The following is a 21,971-nucleotide window of genomic DNA, read 5'->3' on the forward strand; positions in this document are numbered from 1 at the left end:
ACAAGAATTCTTTGGGCTTGTGAAAACAGAAGTTTTAGACATAAACATTGTATAAACAGTGTTGGGTCCCTAGAGGACAGGCCTTCGCACCCCCACTTGATCTGTTTTGCACTCTTGTGGTTGGTTGAAAACAGGAACAAAAACAGGAACAATCTGTTGTTTTCAGCAATGTTTCTAAGGATGTTTACCTCTAAGCCATTGAGTTAAGGTGATGAGCTTCCTGCTTTTGCTGGCTCAGCCTCCCCTGCTGAGGGCTATATATACTGTGTGAGAAAGTGGAATAGAGGCTTGTCTGCAAAACCTGAAGTTGTGTTGCGTGTTAATCCCGATATCCCTCGCTCAGAAGAACTACAGTTGCCATGGCTGGCGCTGCAAAGTGGAGGTTCCATTGAGATCTGGAAAGTGGGGATTTGTGAACGGGGTCGCTCCATCCGAGGAGTGTATTGGGGAAGGTAATGTGTTTTATTTTTCATCCCCAGAGATACTCTGAAGGACACCCTCCAAAAGACTAGCAAGTATAAAGAAGAGGTGGGAGGGTGAATTGAAAGGTCTCAAAAAGTAACTGAAACTCTTAAAGCAACAAGGCATGGAAGTAACAAGGAAGACAGTCAAAGATTTTATACAAACAATAGGTCAAGTTAGCCCCTGGTTTATTATGAGAGGGGGTTTAAATGTTCCAGACTGGGAACAAGCCAAGTCAGATTAAAAGGAGTATGTATTTCTTCATCCCCAGAGACACTCTGAGGGATGCCCTCTAGAAGACTGGCCAGTAAAGAGAAGGCAGGAGGGTGAATTGAGGGTCTCAAAAAGATAGAATGTGTACAGATGTATGTTATTGTGTTGATTGTATTGTCTTTTGTGTTCTGAACTGGAGAAAGACATTTGATTCTGGGAACTGATAAGAAAGGTATTTTGACTTTAAAATATGGGCCTAAGGATTTGATGCTTTGGAAAAGAGGTTCTGCTTTTATCTCCACAGAGGATGAGAACATGTGGAGTCATTGCAAATTTATGTGGTTTGAATCACCGAGACCCCCTGAAATGTTGATGTAAAATACCCCCTAATATTCCTTAAAAAATGCTGGTGGCATGCCCATCCATGTGGTCTGTCCAAGATACCCGGGCAGTGGATTCGCAGAGCAGCTGCGAGCCAGGCAGAGGCTGCCAGAGAGGTGCAGATTCCTCACAGCGAGCAGCAGAGCTGGCTGTGGGCAGGCAGGCAGGAGACAGAGACATGGACATGCAAAATGAGATTAAAATATTTATTCAGGGTTATGGAGAAAAAGGGGAGGGGGAAGAGAAAGAAAGGGAGAGGGAGAAGGAGAGGGAGAGAAAGAAAGACAGAAACAGAGAAAGGGAGAGAGAGAAAAGAGATGGGAAAACACGTGTGCACACGCCAAGAGAAAGAAAGGAAAGAGGCCAAGATGGCGAGGAGAGGTCAGAAGTCGCTGGGAGAGGGTGTGGCTTGTCCCTTAAAGGGACCAGAGATCAAAAGGAATAACATCCCTAAGAATGCAGCACCCCCACTCAGCAGGAAGTAGCCAGACAGTTTCATGATGCCCAAATTCCAGATTGTTAAAGTGGGGTCCCTTCAATGGTTCAGGAGCAGGAGCAGCGAGCCTGCTTCCCTGAGTTCTGCTCCGCTCCATTCAGCAATTTGGACCCAGAGAGAGTGCGTCTAGGACCAGAAGGCAGCTGGAGTGGAGCTTTGCTAGGCATGTTGCCCTGGCCCAGTCAGTGCCTGGCCTGGGGGACACCACGGCGGTGTCAGGAGTATCAGCAAATATGGCAACAAGTGCTGGACCATAGAAGATTGGCAGAAGAGAGACCTTGGAATCACCGCAGCTGTGATTGCCGTTATTGCTATCTCTGCCACCTCAGATATTGCTGCCGTAATTGCTCTCTCCCAGACTGTGCAGATGGCTGAGACTGTCAACCAGCTGGCTGAAAGAGTCAGCAATGCTTTGGACATTCAAAAATCTTAGTGAACATATTCAATTGGGCATATTGACCTGTGGGAATTGCTACCCCGAGTTATATCTCCCTGCCCCCATTTGAGGTGCTTATCTGCAAAGAATCATAACTTCCCTCTGCTCCTGGAGTTGGATAAGGAAGTTTGAGTGCACATGATTATTCCTTGATCTCTGCTGGGGTCAGGTGACAGTCCCTACTGGGGACAGGTGAAGGTTGAGTGCATGTGTTCAGTCCTTGACCCCTACTGGGGTCAGGTGAGAGTCCCTCCTTGGGTCAGGTGACAGTCCCTTCGCAGCCCCCTCCCCATTTGGTGCCATGGTATAAAAGTTAGCCCCAGCAGAACAATAAAAAAGCTGCTGTTTCACCTCAACCTCGTGCTCTGTGGATTTCATTCAACCTGGACACCCTCCACCAAGACTTGTGGTTCCAGACCGTGCTGGCGTGGTATTGACCTTAAACCAACAAGTGGCTCTGGTTCAGGAGCAAGTGGACTATCTTTGGACTTTTCAACGTGTGTTACTTATAGCACTGTATTGCATGCTTCTGCTACTGTTATGGAACTCAACCATCATATGAAAGGGATTTGGAATACTGCTTTTGTTAATTTTACCACTCAGTGCATGCTAGATGATTGCAGCACTGGTCTGGCTCGTTGGCGTTGTCAGTCCTGGGGATACATGGTTTAGGGCTATGTGTCTGGGTAGCCACGGACAGGCAATAATTGGGGGCAGGATATCACCTAAGACAGGGAATATTAGAGGGCTATTCCCCACGACAGGCAAGATATTTTAAAATAAAACGGGGGAGTTGTTGTGATCCAGCTGTCCTTACTCCCCCTGACTGATATGGGAACTTCCTTGTGGTCTGTAATTGACAAGGATGTTTGTGTTCTTTCTGGCCAGAGGTTTTCCACAGAAGCAGTAGAGTGAACAGGAATTGGGCAAAGTGGATGTCTACCAAAGGCATGCCACTGCACAAAACACATGAAACAGAGTCAACAAGAGGAATTTAGTGAAAAAAAAACATAAGTAAACTGGGGGACAAGACAGGGCATGCTTCAGTAAAGATGGTAGAACTTGGTCACCTGACCTGGCTCTCAGTTAAGATGGCAGTAAGGTCACCCATGTAACAGAGTTAACACTGGGGAACCAGGCAGGTAATACCTCAGTAAAGATGATGGAACTTGGTCACCTGACCTGGCTCTCAGCCAAGATGGCGGCGAAATCACCTGACCCCAGTCAAAATGGCAGCAGTCACAGGTTGAATGGAAAAGCCACTCAGTTAATATGTGGTGAAGTCATCTGACCTTAGTCAAAATGGCATCAGTCACATGTTGTATGGAAAATCCACAATTTTTGAGCTGCAGGGATTTTAAGCTTAATAATAAGAGACCTAGAGGCATGATCCGCCCTGTCGCTGAGCCACCATGCCACAAGTCACCATGCCACAAGCCGTGGCAGGAAGCAAAAGGCTAGAACTGAAAAAGTCACACCATGCCACAAGCCACGACAGGGTGCAAAAGGCTGGGATTGAAAAAAGCCGCCTCGTGATCTGACCAATCTTGTTGGCAGCAATAACCATGGCAGGGTCCATTTGCCTGTGCATTGACAGTAGTTAGAAAGCTCCCGCAGACAGTAGTTAGAAAGCCCCCATAAAAGTGGAGCTGGCGGGACACCAGCAGAGTGAGGGTAAGAGATGAAGAAGTAAGGCTGGGGTTTTGGGGCCTCTAAAAGGCTTCCCTCTCAAGGGGGATGGACATGGATGGCTTGTTACCCACAGCTGAAATTGTGAAAACCTGCGAAACAGCTACACCACAAGGCCTATAACAGGATGTCTCCCCCTATAGGCAGAGTGCAAATCGGCAAGAACACCGCAGGACCCATGAGCCGAGTGTCCCCTGACCCCGGGTGGGGTGCTATGGCCTGGCTGGATCTGGTCAGGGTGACTCGGAAGCCAGAGAGGCCAGAGACCGCTCTGAGTGGTCTATTATGGTGAAGAAAAAAAAAGAAAAGAAATGGAAAAAAAGAGAGAAAGAAGGATCTGAGGGACCCTGGGCCCCCAGTCATAGGTGGATTGGCCCCGAGCAATTCCAAACACAATTTAAGCTGAGGGAAGCAACCATAGCAGAATGGGGGAAACTTACCAATCAAAGCCAGTGGTATGAGTATAAATTACATTGTAGAAATCTCGCTGAGGCATATGGAACATGTGGTTGTGGAAAAAAAAATACCTGGTTTCGGATTCTGACCCTGGGAGAGAGGTTCGGGAAAGGAGGCCCTATCCGAGTCACGGCACCAAATGTAATGGAAAAATTAAAAATGCTACAGGATCCCCAGCAGCAGCAGGCAGCAGAAATGCTATAGGTCCCCAAGCGGTGGTGGCGGGCCATGTGGCAGCAGGCAGTGGGCCCTGAGAGCAGCCAGTCCCAGGCAGAGATGACTGCTGGTCCCCAAGCAGTGGCTGGTCCCAGGCAGGGAGACACGTGGTGGGCGGGCAGGAGACAGAGACATGGATAGGCACGCCATGCAGAGTGAGGTTAGATATTTATTCAGAGGGTTATGGAGGGGGAAGGGAGAAGGGGAGAAGAGCAGAGAGAGAGAGAGAGAGAGAGAGAGAGAGAGAGAGAGAGAGAGGAGAAACAAGAGAGTGGGGGGAGAGAGAGAAGAGAGATACAGAAGTGGGGGAAGGGGAGAAGTGGGGAGAGAGGCAGAAGCTGCCTCCCCGAGAGGAAGATGGAAAGAGAGAGAGCTCAAGCCGGAAGCTGAAGATCAGCCTGCCTCAGTGGATGGGGGGGAGTGGGCGTGGCTTGTCTCTTCAAGAGACACAACAATCATTACAATGGTGGTGGAGCAGGAGGCAGAGAGAATACACTGAGAATTGGTGAGCACTTTGAAAGCTCAAAGCCCACTCCCAGGGACACACCTCCTGCAGTAATATCACACGTAATCCTTCTCAAGCAGTTCTACCAACTAGGGACCAAGTATTCAAACATATGTGCCTACTACATCTAGAATCAACTAAAGCAGGGCTTCTTTCCTTGTCTTTCTGTTTACCTCTAGGTCAGAAGAGGCACTACCTCCCAGGAAAAGATGTCTCACAGTGCTGAAACTCCCCCAGTTAACTGGCCATGTACATTTTCTGGATATTGTGTTATCATCTGTTCGACAATTGTAATGCTGCTGCAGGCAAGCAGGGAAGAAACTTAAGAATGACTTCTGTCCTCTGGTTCTGGCCCAAATCATCTCCAACCCATTTCCCTTTATCATCCCCGTCTGCTGGGTCTCTTTTGCTCAGGCAGCGAGCTTCTGCCAGTTGCTGCACCTACAGAAAGCACCTTCTCTTATTGGCAGCCACCGCCTCTGGGTCTTTTACTTCATTATTAGTTCACCAAGACGGTCAAGAGGGTTAATTATTGATGTCAACATTATGAACTTTGTTACTACTCTTAAAGATAATCTGCATTAACAGCTGTTGTGAAATTGTCTTTCCTAGACTGCTATTGTCTAGTGGTTTTCTGTTCTCCATGTACATGACAATTACCTGGAGAGCTCTTGAAAGCCACCAAACCCAGCCGACCCAGGGCCCAATGACCCAGAAGCACAGTATAGTCATTACTCTCCATCAAACATAATTGCCTCTCCATGTCTTTGTCTGCGGTGGTCCCAGTCCTTGACACACAAAAAGAATCAGCAGAGCTCAGTCAATACCCAGCCCCCTCTCTCCCATTCTGCAACCAGCCTGGCAAATGTAGGATTCATTTGAATTTTCAAGCCATTCATTCCTAAACTCTCCTCTATCCCTACCCACATCATCCTCTACAATCCCACTCCCTTCAACTCACCATTTGTCAAAATATAAGCTGCAGTAAGCATCTAGGAATTGTAAAAACGTAGAGCAGTTAGCAACGGGCTGGCACTCATGGGCTCCCTGACATATATTTGGTCTCAACCTCCTTAAACCACGAATTATACTTTATTTGAAAAAAATGGGATCTTGTGGCTGGAAAAATGGTTCAGCTATTAAGAGCACTGGCTTCTCTCAGAGGATCCAGGTTCCATTCCCAGCACTCAGAACCACATCACGACCATCCATAATGACAGTTTCAGGGGATCCAATGCCCTCTTCTGGCCTCCCTGGGCACCAGGCATGCATACGGTTCACAGAAATACATGCAAGCAAAATACCCATGTCTATAAAATAATAAAATAAATTCTAAAGAAAGAACATGTTTACAGAAGTAATTAAAGACTTTGAGATGGCGGGACCCTCTGGAATTTTCTGGATGGGCCTTAAATGCTATTGAGAGGAGAGGGCAGTCATCGTAAAGATGAGGAGCAGAAGCTGGAGGGAGGCAGTGAGAGATGGAAGGAGCCCAGGATGGGCCTCCTCTAGGAAGGTCTTGTTTAGGGAGCTCAATGGAGATACTGAAATGGATTGTTCTTTTGGGTAAGGAATTTATTAAACGAGTCATTAACACCATGGGCAGCCAACTTTCCCGTGGGGACTCTGAGGAAAGTTCATCCCCACAAGGCAAGGTGGGGGGCTTCCTTCTTAAAGGGTTCAGAGAAATGGTGAGGTTTCACAGCATGAGCCTGCAGCCATGTTGTCCCTAGTTCCTGAGCAGCAGGGAGAGGGGGACAGAATTCCAAGGAAGAAATATGTGACTCGAAGGATACACCGCCACTGGTACCCCTCTGATGTCCCAGGGAGTCTGGCAACCTAAGATCTGTAGCCTTTGGTGCCTCCTGGGATCTGGGCACCTATGGGTCTGTTTACAGACTCATAGACAGGCTACCTTCAGCAGAAGGAATTCTAGAATCAGCTATAAGGATGGAGCTGGAGGGGGCTGCAAGTGGGCATGACTTGAACAGCATCTGGTCTGGAATTTTCATACTCAGGAGAACGTGCACCCCCGTCAACACTTGGTTTTGGACTTCTGGCCTCCAGAACTGGGAGCGAATGTTTCCATTGTGTTCTGCTGCCTTGTTTGAGGTAGTTTGTTACGGCAGCCTTAGGGAGCTAATCCAGTGAACTAAAAGGGCTTAGTTGCCCCCTAGAACAGACCTTATGCTGGGTCCAGTCCTAACCAGCAGCCATGAAGCAAGCTCGCAGTACTGCAGGCACACAGGATTTCCATGCAGGAGAGTTGCTGAATGCTTCTATGTATAGCACGTACTCATTCATTCGTCCATTTTCAAACTCAGTCAACAAAAACTCATGAGCCCAGTGTGGAATCTCATACCTGTAATCTCAGCACTTGAAAGGCTGTTGCATGAGTATTGCCACAATTTTGAGGCCAGACTGAGCCACATAGTAAATTCTAGGCTAGCCTTGAATACAGAAAGAGGCCCTCTCTCAAAAAATCAACAAAATGACTGGGGAGGTGGCGTTCAACTGGTAAAGGATTTGACTTTGCAAGCCTGAAGACCTGCTTTCCATCCCCAGAATCTACATGAAACAATTGTTGTCCGGTGTACCGGGTGATGGGGATGAACGTCTTTAATCCCAGCACTTGGGAGGCAGAGGCAGGTGGATCTCTGTGAGTACAAGGCCAGCCTGGTCTACAGAACGAGTTCCAGAGAAACATTGTCTCAAAAAACTGAAATAAAATAAAATGCCAGGTATGGTGGTATGTACCTTGAGCATGGGGAAGCAGAGAGACTGATCCCCAGGGCTCACTGGCTAGCCAGCCTAGTTTACTTAGGTGAATTTTGGGTCAGTAAGAGACACTGTCTCAAAAAAAGATGGACAACACCTGAGTAATGACACCTGAAGCTGACCTCTGGCTACCACATACATTAGCACATATATGCACATATACCCAATCATAAACATACACACACAGAGAAAGTGACAAAAATCTTCACTGAGTACATAAATAAATATTTATTTACTGAATGGGCACTTTAAAGTTGAGGCACTGACAGAAAGACAGTGGGAGAGCTCCCAGAGAAAGAGAGTCACACCCTTGAGAGAGAGAGGGGGCTTTTATATCAGTTGAGAGAAGTGACTACATCTTATCTTGTGGACCACTTGTGGGGCCATTCATCTTTAAGTACATAAGAGGTGGACAGCTTATTATCTCGTTAGGTCAAAGCCTTCCTGCCTTCCTGCCTTCCTGCCTTCCTGCCTTCCTGCCTTCCTGCCTTCCTGCCTTCCTGCCTTTCTCTTTCTTCTTTCTTTCTTTCTTTTTATTTTCTTTTTATTTTTTTTCTGAAACAAGGTTTCTCTGTGTAGCCCTGGCTGTTCTGGAACTTGCTCTGTAGACCAGGCTGGCCTGGATCTCAGAGATCTACCTGCTTCTGCCTCCAGAGTACTGGAATTAAGGGCATGCACCACCACCACCTGGCAGTCAAAATTTTCCTAGTACTACTTGTGCTTCATGACACTGGCCACTTGGGGTAAGGTGTTGTCGCGGTTTGAGTGAAAATTTCCCCCACAGTCTTAAGACTTTGAAGACTTAGTCCCCAGTTGTTAACACTGTTTAGGGGAGGTTCAACTGGTGCACAGCCTTGCTGGAGGAAAAAAAAAGTTGAGGCATTGAAAATATAGAAATTTAAAAGCCCCAAATCTTGGGTCAAGACTAGCCCAGCCACATAATGTAACCTTGTCTCAAAAACTAAAAACAAATAAAAACTCTAAATCATGGGTATCTGAAAGCAAAGCATGTATTTAAAATGTAAAATACCCTGTGTTTCATCCCCAGCACTACACACACACACACACACACACACACACACACACACACACACACACACTAAAATTATGATCTCGTCAAGCGGTGGTGGTGCACACCTTTAATCCCAGCATTTGGGAAGCAGAGGCAGGTGGATCTCTATGAGTTTGAGGCCAGCCTAGTCTACAAGAGCTACTTTCAGGACAGTCTCCAAAGCTACAAGAGAAACTCTGTCTTGAAAAAAAATGAAAAAAAAGGGAAGGAAGGAAGGAAAGATGGAAGAAAGAAAGAAAGAAAGAAAGAAAGAAAGAAAGAAAGAAAGAAAGAAAGAAAAGAAAAGAAAAGAAGCAGGGAAAAGTCAGGTACTGGTCAGGACCATAAACAGGGGCTACTGTTAGGCCACAGCAAATACAGATTCTTAATTTCTTAATTCTGTCCCAGGGAAGGTGTAGCATGGAATGGCCTGGTCTCTTCAAGTCGTCGAGTTGTGGAATCTTACAGGGGTGAACCACTTTGTCCTTCCTAATACTGCCACACTGAATTCATCTCCTTTCTCAGCTTTCCCCTTTATTTGTCTGTGTTCTAGCAAGCAGAAGCTGGGATTGTGGCTCACATCTGTAATGCCATCCCTCCAGATGCTGAAGCAGAAAAAGCACAACAAGTTCAAGGTCAACCTGGGCTATATAGCGAGTTCAAGACCCACTCAGGCTACAGTGTGAAACCAAACCAAACCAAAATCTAAATGATCTAAATAAGCGCAGCCAGCAGATGGTTAAGCAAGCTATGAGGAATATAAACCAGGTTAAAGGTATAGAGAGGGATGGGCATTCCAGAGTGGGTGACCAAACAAGGGCAGATGCTTCACAAGCTGATTTACATTTGCAGGTGAGAGCAAGGACCACATAACTACTAACATGGGGACTGAATACCAGGCCTGACTCCAAAAACAGTCCATTAACATACATGCCATGCATGTCCTACGTTTGGTTTATTACTGGAGTTGTTAGGGTCAGAGCCTAGGCTGGGCCATGCATTTTCAATAGGTCAATTAAACAGACAAAGTGTGAAGCTGAAAAGAAAGATCAATGTGGCACCATTGGAAAGAAGGACAAATAAAGAGGTTCAGTGACCCCCAAGTTCACCTTCCGTGGTCTTGACATGAAGTCTAGGTGTAAGTGGAGGCCAGAGGTATGAATAACTAAGCAGTCCTGATCAAGATGTGATTCTGCCCATCAGCACTTGCTGTGGAACAGTCTTTTTGTACACTGCAAATATGTGTTGCTCTCATTGGTTTAATAAAGGGCTAACTAGCCAATAACTAGGCAGGTGGAGGTTAGGTAGGACTTGAGGACAGAAGAGTGGGGATAAAGAAGAGTGACATACCAGCCAGATGCAGAGGAAGCAGGATGTGCAGAAAATGAGGTAACAAGCCATGACCCACATGGCAGCACATAAATTTAAATATATGGGTTAATTTAAGTTGTAAGAGCTAGTTAGTAACAAGCCTAAGCTATTGGCCAAGCATTTATAAGTGATAAGTCTCTGTGTGGTTATTGGGAACTGACTGGTGGAACAGAGAAAGTCTACAGACAAGCACTCACTTGGTTCCCTCCAACTTCTCCGCAGGGTGATCTGAAGTCATCAGAACTGTGGGAAATCTCTGCCTACAAGACTATCTCCTCTTCCTTTGACTGGCTCAAGGCTTCAACCTTTTCCTTCTCCTAGCATAAGATTCCTAGGGAAATTACAATTTCTGACAGTCAAAGGAAGAGGCACAGATGTCTCCATAGAATATCTTCATTCCTGCAAGGACAGAGTAATTCACAGAACCTGACTTGGACTTTCTATTTTTGCTTGCTGATACTCAGAAGAATCAAGGAATGAGAGCATTCAAAGGCTAGAAATCAGAAAATCAGAGGGCAAGGGCACTTTTAGTCAAGGAACTTGCCCCACAGTGCAGTATACAGTACTGAGACTGCCTGTTCCTCCCCTGGGTCTCCTCACCTCTGGCCTGCCCTATCACACTTGGCCCTTGAACAAAGAGCCACAGAGTCCATCTAAAACAACTATTTGTGTCTTTGAGGCTCTGAACTGTATCTCTGAGTTCTGAGGAGCTGGTGGGACTGAAACAGACACCAACCAAGCAGTGGAATATAGGAACAGATTTCCAATGCCATGGAGCCCATTGTGAGTAGAATAGAGTGGGTAGAGAGCAGAGTGAGAAATTGTGCTGGGCAGGCAGCTGGGGCCAGATCATGGAGGACCTTGATGGACAGGCCAGCAACCAACCTCCATGTTCTGACTAGTGTTCACTGATGTCTGCTGAGATGTGTCCTGCAGACAGCTTGCATTTTGACGTCATGAAAAGAAACAGACATAGGCTTTGGCGAGAAAGAGAAAATGCTTTGCCAAGTAAGCTGGAGACTAACGCTGCGGGGACGCATTTTTCTGACAATAGCTCTTAACTCCAAAGAGACTGAACTATTGCCAGACTGTAGTCAAGTTCATAATATGCCTTGAGATCATTTAAGGCTATATATTTAACCTGCTAGCCAACTGTGCACCCAGCCAGCTTACGTTTAAGAGAACAATGTAACCAACCCACTATGCCTGGAATTTCCCATGCAATCAGCTTTTACATCCTAAACTAACACATAGCTGCAATCTTGAGTTATGTTCTCTTTTATGTCTCTGACCCAGAATATTATATATGTGTTGTAATCATTTGCTAAAAGTAGTCAACAATTTGAAAAGCAACCATGTCCAACAAATACACTAGGAATGTTGAGAGCCCCGTGTGGATAGGCTGAAAGCATCAGTTTGTGTTTGTGGATGTTATTCTGGGTAAGGTGAGGGTAACTTAGTTCCTTGTAAAAATTCTGTGAAAGATTTCTTAAAGAATACTTCATTCCCATGCCATGTTTTCTATGCTGGTCAATAAACACAGAGCAAAGCCCTTTGTTCCGGACAGGTGCAGATTCAGACCAACAGGCACAATACACAGAAACAGACAGATCTGGAGCACATAACAGACACGCCAGAAACCACCAACTACAGAAAGATGGAAGACATAGGGAAAGACATGGAGAATTCAAATTTGGGTTTCCTCTTGGTCAAACCAACCCAGGAGGAAGTTACTTTGTTTTCATCCCTAATGTGCATAATGAGGCTAAACATTGATTTTTCTCTCTTTTTTAACTTTATTTTTTATTGAAAATAGATTCTTCTCTCATACAATACACCCTGACCACAGTTTTCCCTCCCTGCATTCCTCCCAGATCCCCCTACCTCCCCTTTTCCCCAATCCACTCTCCCTCCATCTCCCTTCAGAAAGGAGCAGGTCTCTAAGAGAAACAAAACAAAATACAATAAGGCAAGGCAAAAGCCCTTACATTGAAGCTGGAGAGGGCAACCTAACAAGAGGAAAAGAGTCCCAAGGGCAGGCAAGAGTCAGGGGCATACTCACATACCCATTCCCACAGTTAGTAGTCCCACCATACACCAAGCTAACAGCCACAACATATACCCAGAGGACCTGATTTAATGATCTGTTCTGTCTCTTTAAGAGACAAGCCATGCCCACTCCCTCCCCATCTGCTGAGGCAGGCAGATCTTCCTTCCTGCTTTCAGCCTGAGTCTCCTTCCTTTTCCCTCTCCCGCCTCTCTCCCTCTCTCTGCTCTTCTTCTCCCTCTTCCCTTCCATAACCCACTTAATAAATATACAACCTCACTCTGCATGGCATGCCTCTCCATCTGTCTCTCACCTGCTGCCTGGCACCAGCCACCTTCTGAGACCTGCCTGGGACTGGCTGCTCTGGGGTCCACTGCCTGCCCCAACTCAGGGACCTGCAGTGTTTCTGATGCTGCAGCCACTGGGGATCCTGCAGCATGGCACCAATGAAATGGATTATTAAAAAATGCTGCAGGAACCCCGAGTAGTTGAAGCTGTGATAGTGGGCCATGTGGCAGCAGGCAGTGGGCAGGGGGTCCTGAGAGCAGCCAGTCCCAGGCAGAGATGGCTGCAGGTCCCCGAGTGGTGGCTGGTCTTCGAGAGGGAGAGGGGAAAGAGACTCAGGCTGCAAGCAGGAAGGAAAATTGGCCTGCCTTAGTGGATGGGGGAGAGAGTGGGCGTGGCTTGTCTCTTAAAGAGACAGAACAGATCATTACACCTGGTACAGACCCATGCAGGCCCCGAGATTGTTGCTTCAGTCTCTGAGCCCATATGAGCCCTACCTAGTTGATTTTGTGGGTCATGTTCTCCTGATGCCCTCCATCCCCTCTTACTCCTACAATCTTTCTTCCCCCTCTTCCACTGTGTTTCCCAACCTCCGAGGGGAGGGACCCAATGGCAACTTCCGATTTAGATTCCAATTTAGACATAATGTCTGGCTGTGGGTCTCTCCATCCGCTCCTACCTGCTGCCAGAGGAAGCCTCTCTGATGACGACTGGACAAGGCACTGATCTGGTCTTCTGGTGGGCATCAACACTGACTTTTCCTAATTGGTGGAGCTGGGGAATGACGACAGATCCTGCATGTAGTGTGGCAGGAGCTACACTGCCATTCCTAAGGCAGACAGAAAGATTGAGAAAATAGTTTGATACAGTGATGCTTATCTATGACCCCAACACTTCAAAGTGGAGGCAAGAACATCAGAAATTTAAGGTCATCTTTGGCTACATAGGGAGTTATAGTGGTATATTATTTGTGTTTTAATAAACAAAGCTTGCCTGAAGATCAGAGTGCAAAGCAGCCACACTAGTCAGCCATATACGGGCCAGGCATTGGTGGCACACAGCCACACTAGTTAGCCATAGAGGCCGGGCAGTGGGTGGTTGTGCATACCTTTAATCCCAGCACTAGAGAGCAATAGAAAATGGGAGGAGACAACTCTCAGTCTCAATCTGAGTATTCATGGAGGCAGGATCACCCATTTTGGTCTGAGGTAGAGGTAAGAACCAGTGGTTGGCTGCTTTGCTTTTCTGATCTTCAGATTAAACCCCAATATCTGTATCTGAGTTTTTATTATTCCTGATACAGGGAGTTTGAAGCCAGCCCGGGTTATGTGAGACTGTTGTGAGAATGAGGGTGGGGGAAGAGACAACCCAAATTAAAGAAAAGGCCCTTGGCCCTGGGATCTAGTTTACATTTTTTAAAAAGTATTATTTAGTGTATGTCAATGTAAGAGGAGGAAGTCAGAGGGACATTGGATCCTCGGGAACTGGCGTTACAGGTAGTTGTGAGCTGCCTGATGCGTGCTGGTTTATCAAACCATCCTATGTGTCCCATGCAAGAACAATATGTGCTCTTAACCATTGAGTCATCTTTCCAGCCCATTTCTGCTGGGACGAGTAGACTTTCACAGAACTGACAAAGGCAAATTTGTCCGCTCCAGAGAAGTATATTTTCCTAAGGACATCTGTGGCAATCAGTTTTAATTGTCAACTTGACACACTCTAGAGTCACACTGAAGAGTCTCTCAATGAGCCATTCTCTAGATAAGGTTGGTCTGTGGGTGTTTCTGGCGGCGGGGAATGTCTTGATTACTGTCTTAATTGATGTGGGAAGATCCAGTCCATTGTGGGTGGTGCCATCCCCTAGCTTTGGCTTCTTCTGGGTTGTATAAAAGCGGAGAAAGTGAGCTGAGTACTAGTGAGCCTGCTTGCACTCATTCTCTCTGCTTCAAGCTCCTGTGACTCCCTGTTAGGATGGACTATAACCTGGAGTTGGGAGCTAAAACTAAATTCCTTTCTCCCCTTCATTGCTTACATCAAGGTATTTTATCACAGCAAATGAAACTTAGACAGCATCACAAAGGGATATTCAGAACAACTCTCACACCAAAACCTAAACAAAGAACCTCATAAAACCACCTTATGAGCCGGGAAGTGGTGGTGCAGGCCTTTAATCCCAGCACTCGGGAGGCAGAGACAGGTGGATCTCTGTGAGTTCGAGGCCAGCCTGATCTTTTGGCTCCAAAGCCACAGAGAAACCCTGTCTCGAAAAACAAAACAAAACAAACAAACAAAAAAAAACCTTACGGTTTCATTTACAAAAGGAAAAGAAATGCTTCTGTTGCCGAGACAGGGTCTCTAATAGCCCAGGCTGGCCTTGAGTTTGTGGTGGACTAGAAGATGATCTTGAACTTTCGATCCTCTTGCCTTTGCATCCAGCGCTAGGATTACAGGCCTGTACCACCAGACCCAGTCTCTGCTGTCCTTACTGAACCCAGGGCTTCAAGCCTGTTACGCAAGAGCTCTTATCAACTGAGCTCCATTCCCAGTCTTCAGAGTCCAGCAAGGCTCCAGGGACAGGCCTGACAGGGATGGCAAGGGAATGAAAAAAAAGATACAGACGGACACTCTGACAGAAAGCCAGGATTATGTGGTCTGGGTTCTCAGATAAAGAAACCTCACCAAGCATGGGGTGTTTATTGTAGACAGTTAAACAAGGAGACAAGGTTATTGCATACAGATAAACAAAGAGGCAGGGTTTGTGGTAGCCGGCTGGATCAAGGGGTAGGATTAGCTAATCATTCTCAGTAGGAGCAGGCTCTGTAGGCGAGCTGTCTTCAGGCCATAAACATCTCTGCAGGGAGAAAGCTACTCTGGACATTTTCTGCACACACTGTTATATTGGCACATGGAACCCAGCAGTGATGGCACACACCTGTAATCCCAGCACTCAGGAGGCGAGGGCAGAGGCAGGCAGATCTCTGAGTTCAAGGCCAGCCTGTCTATAGAATAGCCAGGCTACACAAGGAAACCCTGTCTTGGAAAAACAAAACAAAACAAAAAAACCTTATCTCAAAAAACTACAACAGAAAATCCACACGTGGTCCAGAGGAAGTTTTTGCCATTTCTGTCTGGATCGGAGGCTAAGGTCCTTGTCGTGGTCAGGACCTTATCAACAGCACATAGTCAATACCTCACGCACTCAGAACTTCCTACAGCAGCTTCAAGGAAATGGCTGTTTTTATTTTTTTGGTTGTTTTTTTTTTCAGAGGGAGGGGAATTCAAGACAGAGTTTATCTAACAGCCATAGCTGTCCTAGAACTGACTTTGTAGACCAGGCTGGCCTCAAACTCACAGGAATCCACTTATCTCTGCCTCCCAAGTGCTAGGATTAAAGGTACGTGCCACCATCGCCTGGCTGGAAATGTTTTAAGATAAGCGAAATAACTAAACTACATCCATTTTAAAGGATTTACTTTATTTTGAATTATATGTGTGTGTCATGTGCAAGTTTATGCCCTAGGAGGCCAGAGGAGGCTTTCAGATCCCCTGGAGCTGAAGTTACAGACAGCTATGAGCTGTCAGACATGGATGCTGGGAATCAAACTCAGGTCCTTTGCATTCTTAAACACTGAGTTATCTCTCTGGGCCGCTAGTAAACCATGTACTTTTACTTAATCTTTCAATTTTGCTTCATGCATAACCCTTACTGTAAATCGCATCCTTTGAGTAATGTAACTTAGAAAGCCACATGAAGAGCCATTGTGAAGACACAGAAGCATCACTCTCTGTTGTCTCTAGCTCCAAATGCCCATGCTTAAATCTGAAAAGGATGCTCTCTGTGTCTTTCCTTAGTTTGCTTCACTCTAAGAGCAAGATCGTGGACCACAGTGGAGCCATTCTCGCAGGGATGTGCCTGGAGACCGCTAAGGCACATCAGGGTCAGGGTCAATCACCATCCTGCGGATTCACCTCTAAGTCAGCTTCTCTTCCTTTCCTTCTGCTCTTGATTCAGCTAACACCCCCAAAACTCACTTTCCTAGCCCTACCTCCCTCCAAGCTGGGCCATGTAACCCAGGCTGGCCTAGAACTTGAAATCCTCCTACCTCAGTTTCTTGAGTGCTAGAATTACAGGTGTACACCACTGTACCCAACTCACATTTCTTCCTGACCCCTTTCCTCTCACTCACTCCCTGCTTTTTTATCCCTCTTCTCTCATTTTTTTTTTTAATTTCTGAGATAGGGTCTCATGGATCCCAGGCTAGCCTCAAACTTACTATGTAGCTGAGGGTGCCTTTGAATTCCTGAGCTTCCTGACACCTCCCAAGTGCTGGGACTGCAGGCATGCTGGCATGCCAGCATGCCAGCATGCTCTGCCTTCCTACTCGTCTTCCCATGCGAGCCCTTTCTCGGCTAGAACAGAAGCCATTGTGATTTATAATATTCGGGGTAATTACGTGAAATCACTGTTCTATTCACTAGCAAATAGCTGAAAATTAATCTGAGATCCACCAGGTGTGCGGGCGGGGGCAGGGGGAGCTGTCCTAAGCCATCCTCCAAAGCAACTTGAATTTTAAATAATATAATTTCCTTTTTCTTTTCCGCCCCCTCCCCCAACCAGCCAGGCTCAGCTTTGAGCTTCACCACATTGCTGGTTTCCTTGGTAACCACCTCCGGTTCCCACTCCAAAGTCTCTTGTTCTTCCTATTCTATCTCTCTGTGAGTGTGGCAGTCAGGAGGAGCTCTCCTGATTCCAGAAGGGAACTGCTTTGACTGTGGCCCAGGCCCCCGCTGGCGATTTGTACAGTGACCAGTAATGCCCCACCCAGCACCCCATGCCAGGCACAGCACTCAGGGCTCTCTGCTCTTCCTAAATTCACATAAAAAGCCTTTCAAACCCTGTTGAATTTGAAAGCAAGTGTTCATCAGATGAAATGTGTTCCCTGATCAGAGCCGGACAGGCTGGGTAGGTGCGGATTTTGAAGCCAGCCTGGCTTGACATCCTGGTTCTGAGATTTATTTGCTGTGGACCTTGCAACTTACTGAATCTCTTGGGGCTTGTTTCCTGTCTCTAAAGAACAGAACACATATTGAGCTTTTCTGAAGACAAGTGTGTGTGTGTGTGTGTGTGTGTGTGTGTGTGTGTGCATATATTCCCAAATATATAAGTACAACCTACTCTGTGTAATGTTACTTCCACGTTATGTTTTCAGGGCTGACCAGTAAGTATTGGATAACCAATTGGTGTGCTCTGATGTCTCCCACACTCGGTATTACTTGGTTGCCCTGTAGTTCTTTGTCTAGAGTTGAGTTCTCCTGGGCTTTCCCTCAAGTTTGTTTTTAGTCCTGAGTCCAGGGGTAAGGCCCAGTTTCTGGGCTTTGCCTTTCCTGCACTTGGCATCTGTCAGGCACCTTGTCTGGAGGGACTGCCCACCCCATTACCTATAAACTTGGGTGTGGGAATTCAAGATGGCACTCAGGCCCCAAGGTCAAAGTCCTTCACAATTCCAAACTCATAGAAGACCTAGGCTTTGATTCTTTAGCATATGGCGACTCAAGGCAAATGAAGCTGTCTTCTTGGCTGTGTTCAGTTCTGGTAGGAAGCTGAGCAGCCACAACCAGGAGAGGAGCCTGGGACTGACTGCCAGGCAACTGTCCCAAGTGCCTTTACACAGAAAGACAGTATATTTTTCTTTTTCAACCCAGGGGGAAAAAATAAGACACAGGAAGACGAAATCTCTTATGCGTGGTTCTGCAGCTAGTAAATGGAAGAGCCAGTAAGACAATTCAGCCTGATCCTGAATCCGTGGGCTTACTCACCATATACCTAGCACACTGCCTCACAGGGACAGCTGGGCTCTGGCCGAGCCAGCCCTGATGTCTGTGCCTATGCAGATGATTTCTGCCTGGATGGAGAAATATGAGCTCAGTCCTGCTAAGCAGCAGAGCTAGTGCGGCAGCACCATGCACAGGGCCCCCGAGGCTAAGACCACACTCTGCTAGAATTGTAGGAAATTAGTTTTGATTAGTTGAGTCATTTTCCAGCCATTCAGAGAGTTCAAATGAGACAGGCTAGAAAGACAGGGAAGATTGAAAAGACGTGGGAAGGAAAATTAGTCCCTCACCACTGGTGAGAAAAAGAAAATCTCACATGCAGGATTACAAACCAAGTTTTTGGCAAAAACATATGCCTTGAGCCAGCTAGGTGGTTGTACATAAGGGCGCAATGAAACCACCGAACGGAAACACTCCATGAGTGGAAAAAAGAAAGGGTGCTTGAGGAAGGCCAAAGCAGCCATGGCTGCCTCTCATAGGAAAGAGACTAGTTGAGGGGGGCATGTCCAAAGTTGCATGGCCACCTTTCAGGGACAGGGAAAGCAGCAAAAATGTGGGGACAGCCTTGCCAGTTATAAAGGGTGGGTAGCTGCTTGGAGGGAGGCGTGCAAGCTAAAACAGCCAAGAAATTTAGAGCAGCTTGGGGGAGATGGGAAGAGTCAGGAAGCTAGCATGGGGGCTTTCACGTGTACTACAGGTGTGTGGTAATAGGGACTCACGTGTGCTACAGGTGTAAGGTAATAGGGACTCACGTGTGCTACAGGTGTGTGGTAATAGGGTATCATGTGTACTACAGGTGTGTGATAATAGGGAATCACATGTGCTACAGGTGTGTGGTAATAGGGTATCATGTGTGCTACAGGTGTGTGATAATAGGGACTCACGTGTGCTACAGGTGTGTGGTAATAGTGAATCACATGTGCTACAGGTGTGTGGTAATAGGGAATCACGTGTGCTACAGGTGTGTGGTAACAGGAACTCACGTGTGCTACAGGTATGTGGTAACAGGGACTCACGTGTGCTACAGGTATGTGGTAATGGGGACTCGTATGAGCTACAGGTGTGTGGTAACAGGGACTCAGATACCCCCTTTGCAGAGGTTGCCAGAGGTAGTGAAGTAATGACTCCTCCTGACAACAGAAATGGTTCTCTGAGCTTGCAAGTATGGCGGTGTCGAAGGTGAAACAGGACATGCCCCCACCAGGGGGCTACGGCCCTGTAGACTACAAGCGGAACCTCCCTCGCCGGGGACTGTCGGGCTACAGTATGTTCGCAGTGGGCATTGGGGCCTTGCTCTTCAGCTACTGGAGAATAATGAAGTGGAACCGGGAGCGCAGGCGTCTGCAGATTGAGGACTTGGAGGCCCGGATTGCTCTCATGCCGCTCTTTCAGGCAGAAATGGACCGGAGGACCCTGCAGCTTCTTCGGGAGAACCTGGAGGAGGAGGCCATCATCATGAAAGATGTACCTGACTGGAAGGTGGGTGAGTCTGTGTTCCACACCACGCGCTGGGTGCCGCCCCTTCCTGGCGAGTTGTATGGGTTGCGCCCCAAGGAGGAGTTGAACAACGCCAACTTCGGCTTCACCTGGTACACATAGAGTCTGCACCGACGCCTACAATAAATAATAGTCAAGTTAAAAAAAAATGGTTCTCTGAGGAAGGCTGAGTACAAGGTTTTGACTACCCACCAGAAATTCTTCTGTTTACCCTGTCAGAGTCCAGCCTGAGCTGAACCCAGACTGCTATTTGGGGACACAATCAGTGCCATTTTGGAGGGTTTGAGACCTAACAGTGGTGCAAAGCCAGCCTGGGCTACATAGACTTTATGTCAAACCTAACACAATAACAACAGCAAACCACTTAGCACAGCCCCTGAGAGAAAATTATCAACAAATGTCACATGTTCGTATCACCCTGCTGGGGTTCATCCAGCTCCCAAGGTAGAATCAGCCTTGGCACAGCTGCCAAATGCCTGACCCATGCAGTCCCTGGGTCCTGCGCTACTATGGGCAGAGGAAAGGACCCTGCACATAATCCACCCCTTGTCCTTGTCCTTGTGACTTGAGTGTTCCTTCCCTTGGGAAATTTGGGGTCAAGGGAAAAAAGCCTCAAGACCTAGAAGTGTGAGGGAAAGGTGCCCAGACATTTCAAGAATCTCTGGTCTTGCCTAGGCAGACTCTCATGGTGGCTTAGGGCTGGCAGATGCGGCTGCTCCGGAGATTTTGGGAGCTTGGCTAGGGGTCTGTTGTGAGGATCTCAGGAGGATGTGAAGCAGGAGGCTAGAGGACAGAAGGAAATGGCCCTTGTTCCTAGTGTAGGGGCCCTCTTTCCTGTGAGGGACTGGGCACAAGGGTGTCTATCTCCCAGCCTCCTAGCTCCCCAAACCACAGCTCAGAGGTGTGAAAGAATGAAAAACAACAGGGGGGAGGGGAGGTAGAGACAAGCCAGGTGCACATTTCACACCTTGACCACTGCTGAGGCCCCAGGCAGCTTCGCTCTGACTAACTTCCTCCTCGGCCCTCCCTGCTGCAGAAGAGGGAGGGCCCAGAGACCGGAACACAGGCTGTGAGCTTTTGGCTAGGTAGTTGGCTCTGACCTAGTCTTGGGATAGGAGAGGACCAAATCAGACAGCCAAGTGAGAGCTTGATTCAGTTCTGTGACAGAACCTTCCAGGCTATCTAAGTTGCAAACAATGGAAGACGCCCCCAGCTCTGCAATTTTGAGGCTTGGGAGTTGGTTTGGCACCAGAAGCATAGGAGCGAGCTCCGAAGAGGGCACCCACCTTTGGCACATACTTTCCACGCATTGGGAGTACAGTTCACAGGGAAGCCCCACCAAACACATGCTATCCTTAGACCCACTCTTCAGACAAAGAAACTGAAGCAGAAAGATGAACCGCCTTCCCTGAGTCGCACAGCTGGACAGCCAGGGAATCTGGCTAGAACTGGCAGGGTCCCCTCTATCAATCAAGGCCAAGGACCACTTTTATGGAGGACTAGCCCTCTGGCCCTGGCCATGGCCCTGGCCCTGGCCCAAGCCACACTGACATGCCTCATAAGCTACTACCCTCTATCATGGGCTTTCTTGGTATGGAAGGTTCCAGGCAGCTCTGGTACTCACGTGGAGCTCTCAGCCAGACCTATACTAAGCTTGGCCCAGAGGCCTAGCTGCATAGCCTGTGGTTATCTCAGCTAATCTCAGAGCAGCTCTGCTGAGGGCTCTGCCTGGGTTTGGTTCTGACCTCTCCAAGGTCACAGCAGTGGGATGGGGCCTGGAATCCAGACAACTTCAGTCTTCTGCCCCTTGCAAGGCAGTAGCACAGTTCTCTCAAGAATAGCGAAAGCCCCAGCGGGTCTATCAGGGCCTGATCCCAATGCCTGGTAGTGGGGCCTCAGAAAGGAAGGCGCTCCACACATGGCTGTCAGTCTGGCATCCCTCCCAGCAACCTGGGATGAGGATCATCTTCCCCTAGACAAATGAGACTGAGGCCCAAGCAGGAGACCAGGGATCCCTAGACCCTTTACACTCCCCACACACCAGCACACTGGACTGCCAGCTTCTGCCGACACAAGCTATTTCTAAAATGACCATCTATTTTTCCACCACCACTTCCTTCATAAAGCAAAAGTCCCCTTTAATGCCCAAACTGGGACAAGGAACACGATGGCAGACTAAGACCTTGAAAATGAACGAGTAGCGGGGCAGTGGGAGTGCACACCTTTTATCCCGGTTCTCAGGAGGCAGAGGCGGGC

General features: G+C 47.5%; 1 long non-coding RNA gene and 1 pseudogene across 1 annotated transcript; both read left to right on the forward strand.

Moving 5' to 3' along the window:
* Window positions 1–281: 281 nt before the first annotated feature.
* On the forward strand, window positions 282–6,198 carry LOC125389368 (uncharacterized). The gene is made up of 2 exons (XR_007228445.3): window positions 282–452; window positions 5,034–6,198. It is a non-coding gene; the product is annotated as an uncharacterized LOC125389368 (long non-coding RNA).
* Window positions 6,199–19,376: 13,178 nt separating this feature from the next.
* Window positions 19,377–19,864, forward strand: LOC125389308 (NADH dehydrogenase [ubiquinone] 1 alpha subcomplex subunit 13 pseudogene; annotated as a pseudogene).
* Window positions 19,865–21,971: the final 2,107 nt, after the last annotated feature.

Source organism: Myodes glareolus, chromosome X, assembly GCF_982192425.1.
Source record: "Myodes glareolus chromosome X, mMyoGla1.1, whole genome shotgun sequence".
NCBI classification, from domain to species: Eukaryota; Metazoa; Chordata; class Mammalia; order Rodentia; family Cricetidae; genus Myodes; species Myodes glareolus.